Source organism: Marmota marmota, unplaced genomic scaffold (genome assembly GCF_001458135.2).
Source record: "Marmota marmota marmota unplaced genomic scaffold, marMar, whole genome shotgun sequence".
In the NCBI taxonomy this organism is placed as follows: domain Eukaryota; kingdom Metazoa; phylum Chordata; class Mammalia; order Rodentia; family Sciuridae; genus Marmota; species Marmota marmota.
In genome coordinates this window covers 40,799,423-40,806,017 of record NW_025999900.1, presented here as the reverse complement: position 1 = coordinate 40,806,017, position 6,595 = coordinate 40,799,423, and the positions used below count along the sequence as shown (strand labels likewise).

The window sequence follows — 6,595 nt, the reverse complement described above, 5'->3', positions numbered from 1 at the left end:
CTTGTTTACCCCCCCCCCCCCCACTGTACTGTAAAGCATTGTCTGTAATAATAATAATAAAATACAAAAACCCTAAGTATACACAGATTATTGACAGTAAACAACTCACACTGAAATATTTGAGAACATTTCAGATATGGAAAGTAAGCAAAAATAAAAAAAGAAACATTCCAAAACAAAGTGAAAAGGTATTTTGTGTTTAGACTGTCAAAATATTTTCTTGACCTAATACAAAATACATTTTTAAGGGAATCAGCAATATGATTTCTAGCTTTCTGTAGAGAGAAGAAAATGGTGTTAATACTTGACAGAAAAATGCACTGGGATAGAGGCTTACCTACAAAGACAATTGTTTATTAAGCAGGAGCTTTTGTTTCATTGGTTTTCTCCCCAGAGAGTGAACTGGTTGTGGCATATGTTGTAAATTTAACTTGTTTGAGGAACCTAAAGGTAATCCACAGTATTTATGCAAAGTTATATTAAGAATATGTACATTGGGCTGGGATTGTGGCTCAGTGGCAGAGTGCTTGCCTCACATGTATAAGGCACTGGATTTAATCCTCAGCACCACATAAAAATAAAATAAATAAAAGTATTGTGTTCATCTACTAAAAAAATTTTAAAAGAAGAATGTTTTATGTTCTTCTTGATTTGATTTTTTTTCTTTTGAAAACTAGATGGTTTATTTGAAAACAAGATAGAGTTGATTTAGATCTGTTTTTATGGATGTGAGAACAAAAATCAATATTGAAAACTGAAAGAGATCCTTGTAGCTTTCTTTACAATTTTTAATCCAGGATATTATATAACCTTTCATTAATTTTTTATGAAGTTGTGAAAAAACTATTTCCATAGCTTTACATCAAGATTTTTGGATATTTTTTTTTTCCTTTAAAAAATGTAATTTGAGGACTGGGGTGGTGGCTCAGTGGTAGCGTGCTTGCCTAGCATGTGTGAGGTACTGGGTTCGATTCTCAGCACCACATATAAATAAATGAATAAAGGTCCATCAATAACTAATGGAATTTTTAAAAAATGTAATTCGATTACAAGTATTTCTATTTCTTTAAAAAAGTTTATGTTTTCCAGCCTTCAAATAACATATTTGAAATCAAAGGCAAAAGCAGGGTTTTTTTTTTTTTTTTTAAACAAAACAAATTTACTGAGTTTTTTGTCACAAAGTTTCCATAGATGAAAGCTTTTGATTTCTTGAATTGGGTAAATGGAATATCCCTAACACTTTCAGTCATTTTACATTTATATAGATCACTCATTTCTACACCAAGTGATGGAAAAATGTAAAATCTTAAGTATGGGGGAAAAAAATCTAGAAGTTCATTCTACATAATTGTGAACCTTGAACAGTTTGGTTACTTAATAAATGGACTTTATTCAGTTGAATTATTATTTATCCATAATTTAATCATACTTATCTATAAATAGCTTTAATTGCTCAACTCATTTTGCAGTGAGATCTGTTAAGCTATAGTTGAATCAATTGTGTTTTTTTTTAAATCCCAAAGAAACTGTGTGCTCCTAATTGTATTATTTTGTGAGATTCAGTTTCACTTACCAAGGTTTATTCAGATAAATGATTTTTTTTAAATGGAAGTTTAATTAATGAGTTAATCAAGTTTATTTTCTATTTCATGGAAGTTTTATCCTTTTTTTAAATAAAAGAAATTGTTTTTGCATTTTTTAAAAAATATTTTTTAGTTGAGGATGGACACAATGCCTTTATTTTATTTTTCTGTGGTGCTGAGGATCAAACCCAGTGCCTCACACATGTGAGACAAGGACTCTACCACTGAGCTATGACCCCCAGCCCTGCATTCTTCTTTTTTTTTTATTTTTAATAACCTTTATTTTATTTATTTGTTTTTATGAAGTGCTGAGGATTGAACCCAGTGCTTCACATGTACTAGGCAAGCACTATACCACTGAGTACACCACCCCAGCCCAAATCTTATCCTTTTTCACCCAACCCTACCCATGGGATGGAATGTAGGCCTTTATCACTGAGCTACATCTCTTATTTTTCATTTTGAGGCAAGGTCTCCCTAAATTGCCCAGGCTGGCCAAGAACTTGTGATCCTCCTATCTGTCTCCCGAGTCTCTGAGTTATAGGGCCTCACTAAGTTGCCAAGGCTGGCTTTGAACTCACGGTCCTCCTGCCTCAGCCACCCAATCTGCTGGGATTACAGGAATGCACCACCATGCCTGGCTCATACATTAAATCTTAATGGAAATTTTGGTGCCTAAAAATATAGTTATGTAAAAGCGCAAAACCTCTGTATCTGGTTTTTAGCTTGCTTCGAGAATTCTGTTGTCAGCCTGGTGTGGTTGTTGACATCTTTTGTCCCACCTACTTGGGAGGCTGAAGCAAAAGGATTGCAAGTTCAACATTAGCCTGGACAATTTTGCAAGACCCTGTCTGGGGGAGAAAAAAAATAAAAAGTGCTGTGGTAGAGCACTCCTGGGTTCAATCTCCAGTGTTGGGGGATGGAGGAGGAATTTCTTTATCAGAAAAATCACTTGGCCCATTACCCGAGGTACATGTAAGATTCCACAAATGGTGTGACTATATCATGTACAACCAGAGAAATGAAAAGTTGTGCTCCATTTGTGTACAATGAATCAAAGTACCTTCTGCTGTCATATATAACTAATTAGAACAAATTTTTTTAAAAAGGAAAGGTCACTTAGTGAACTTACCACCTTAAAAAAAGTATTTTATGTAATAAAGTACTTGAAAAGCTACATTTTATTTTGGATTTTCTAAAACACATACATTGTGTTTAACAGATTTTGATTTTTAGGAAGATTTTTAATTCTGCAAGTTTCTGAACCCTGATTTGTATTTCCTTGAAGGGCTAAGAGAAATGAAATAATGTATTCTCACAGGGTGCAGCCTGAAATCCCAGTGGCTCCCGAGGCTGAGGCAGGAGGCTCACAAATTCAAAGCCAACGTCAGAATTTAATGAGACCCTAAGCAATTTATTATTAAGACCCTGTCTAAAAATAAAAAGGGCTAACCTCCGCCCCCCCCAAAAAAACCCCCAAAACTTTCTAAATCAAAAAGAATTTTTTTTTGCCATCTTATTTTTATCTTGACATTATGGTAAATGCTTTAGTAACAAAATTTAAGCATAACATTGTAAATTTCATTATTATAGGTAGAAATACTATATAGGACTTTAGGATTTATATTCAGAAGTGAGACACAGATAATGATGAATAGTTACTAAATACTAGTACTAGTATTGTTACTAAATACTAGTACACTATTTCCACATATTTTGGAGAATATAAAATTATGCACTTAGAGATCTTAAAGCAAAAACAAGGAATACTAGAGAATGAGAATACAGACATGTGCTTAAGGAAGAGTCTGGAGAATCTGCAGGAAGTATGTCTAGAGAAGTGAGTGGTTCTTGGCAGTTTTCCTGGAGTGACATATGTAAAGGAGGATGGTCCTATTTGCAGCATTCTTCCATGTACTTATTCTTAGTTCTCTGCAGCTTTAATTGTTATAAATCTTCCTTTGTTTTCTTCCACTCAAAAAATCATGTCAGAATGCAAGTAAATAGACTGAGAAGTGCTAGTCCTAGAGAATGAGAGGCTGTGTAGGACCATGTTGATTTATCACTGGGTTTTTTGTTTTTTGTTTTGGTTTGTTTTTGCAGTGTTGGAGATGGAACCAGGGCCTTGAGCATGCTAAGCAAGTGCTCTACCACTGAGCTACATCCCCAGCCTTGAGCATGTGAGTTTGGAAGAAGACTCAACATTATCTCTGCTTCTGCAAATTCTGGGAATAGCAACCATAGCTAGGGCAAGCCTTCCTACTTGTCCTCTCCAGTGGAGAAAAGGATTAGGAAGGGACTCCCTAGTCATCCTTTTTTTTTTTTTCCCCTTATGCTACTGGGAATTGAACCAAGGGCCTCACACATGATTATTATTTTTTTTTCCATTTAGTTAGGGAAGAAGCAGGACTGAAATCTGTAGAACATTGCATGCCTCTGAGTAAAGGCAGTCAGGAAAGCCAGGAACTAGCAGTCAGGTACCTGTACCACTGAACTACATCCCTGGCCTTTTTTATTTATTTATTTATTTATTTAATATTTATTTTTTAGTTCTCGATGGACACAGCATCTTTTGTTTGTATGTGGTGCTGAGGATCAAACCTGGGCCGCACCCATGCCAGGCGAGCGCGCTACTGCTTGAGCCATATCCCCAGCCCATCCCTGGCCCTTTTTAATGTTTTAATTTGAGACAGGGTCTTACCAAGTGCCCAGGCTGGCTTTGAACTTTCAGTTCTCCTGCCTCAGCTTCCCAAATAGCTAAATAACAGGTGTGCACCACCCTGCCAGGCTTCCCGTTAGTCATGGAATGGATTAATCAAGGAATTGCTATGTTAGTAATTAATATTCAGTGACTTCTCCCTTTCTCTTCATCCAAATTCTATTTCTCCCCATTTGCTGGCTGCTACTTTAGATTCTTTTAACTAAAATCAGTCTTAAATTCTCTGATGTAACAACCAAATCTTAATTATGGAATCCTGGTTATACTAACATATATATAGTTATCTGAAAATGATTATTAATTTTTTTTCCATTTAGTTAGGGAAGAAGCAGGACTGAAATCTGTAGAACATTGCATGGCTCTGAATAAAGGCAGTCAGGAAAGCCAGGAACTAGCAATCAGGTAAATTTATGACTTAGTTAAGATTGATCTTGGATACCTTTGGCCTTGGGAAAGTCAAAGTTAGCAGTGCTTCATTTGGGTCAGTTGTGCATATGTGTAGCTCTGGTACGTTTTAGTTGTATCATGTGGATAATTTATTAATTGCTTGTAATAGAATTAACTCTTGTAAGGAATTTTAGCTCTTAGTATTTCATAATCAAGATTAATCCTTTTATTTTTTTTAAACCTAGAATCTCTTTTTTAAAATTTTTTGTAGTTGTGGATGGACATAGTATCTTTATTTATTTTTATGTGGTGCTAAGGATCGAACCCAGTGCTTCACACATGTGAGGCAGGTGCTCTACCACTGAGCTGCAGCCCCAGCCCTAAACCTAGGATCTTATAGAACCACAGAATACCTTGAAGATTGCAGAAAAATATCTGTCATTGCCACATAATGAAATTGAAAAAGGTACCATTTGTATTCAGAGAAAAGCATGGTAAAAGAGACAAAATTCAGGTTTATAATTTTATGACTAAGTTCTTGAATTCTGACTTTGTTAACTGATTGAGAAGTTTATTTAACTTCTCTTAAACTCAGTTTTGTCATCTGTAAAGAGGAATTTATATATCCTCCTTACTAGACTGATGGTGAAAATGAAAAGCATTTTGTATAATGCTTTGCTTGTAGGAGGCACTGCATTCATGGTATTGTTAATAATTAAAACAACTTTAGACTTACTATAAGTTTCTCTTTGTAAGATAAGTTAATATTCCAGTTACTGTGATTATAAGCAATATAGTATTTAAGAAAAACACTTGACTTTAAAACTTTACATGTATTTTAGGCATTTATTATCTTTGTTTTGTGATTGATTTAGATTAGTGGATTAGACCATATTTTAGAAGGAGGCCTTGGGTGGTCAGAGGCTGTATCTCTAGCATATTACGTGGTCTTCTAAGTATATGAGTGTTTGGTTAACAGTGGGAACCACTAACCCTATCACTAGAAAAAACAATTGAATGTTAATTTTATTATCAAAATCATTGCTTTTATTGAATGACTTTATTTAACAATATTATTAATGATTTTAAATTAGTTCTAAATGCCAGTTAGAATCAGCTTATTTCAGGGCTGGGGATGTGGCTCAATCGGTAGCGAGCTCGCCTGGCGTGCGTGCAGCCTGGGTTCGATCCTCAGCACCACATACAAACATAGATGTTGTGTCCGCCGAAAACTAAAAAAAAAAAAAGAATCAGCTTATTTTTCCCAAGAGTTAACACATTTTTATAAAAGCTGGGCCAGGTATCTTGTGCCTCCTGTTCCAGCTATTTGGGAGGCTGAGGCAGGAGGACATCTAAAGCCCAGGAGTTTGAGGCTAGTCTGGGGAACATGGTGAGATCATGTCTCAAAAATTAAATAGTAAGAAATAAAAATTGCAAACAACAACATTTTTCTTCACAATTCAAGTAGAATTAGATTTTTATTTCAGAAGTTAAGCCCTATATCTTCCTTAGTAAAGAATTTGGTCAGAGGTGAAAGAAGAATCTTTCTCCCAGCTACTCAGGATCTAAGGCAGGAGGATTGCAAGTTTGAGGCCAGCCTGGGCAACTCGGCAAGACCCTGTCTCAACAACAACATGAAAAATGCTGGGAATGTAGTTCAGTGATAGAGCACCTGCCTGACATGTTCCCCAGCGCTGGGTAGGGTGGGGTGGGGGAATCTGTATGTGTAGAAAGCTGCTAAAAAGTTATTTTGTTTTTTAAATTGATGAAAAGTAGGTATGCATTTTCCATCGCATTCATGATGTAATGACTTTCTTTAAATTTCATCAATAAACTTAATTTTTGAATGGTTAACTATTTTAAAGAGTTGACACAATCTTATTTTTTTGAAAATTATTTATTGGCA

General features: G+C 35.2%; 1 protein-coding gene across 13 annotated transcripts in view; it reads left to right on the top strand.

Moving 5' to 3' along the window:
• Nucleotides 1–6,595, top strand: part of Numb (NUMB endocytic adaptor protein) — a 166,785-nt gene that overhangs the window by 3,129 nt on the left and 157,061 nt on the right. The window contains exon 1 of one of the 13 annotated variants that reach the window (XM_048798945.1): nt 3,714–3,763. The exons of 11 other annotated variants lie outside the window; for them this stretch is intronic. The gene's annotated coding sequence lies outside the window, so the exon portion shown is untranslated. Of the gene's footprint in view, nt 1–3,713; nt 3,764–4,682; nt 4,705–6,595 lie in introns of those variants that run through there. One more of the 13 variants, XM_048798947.1, reaches the window with a different exon arrangement.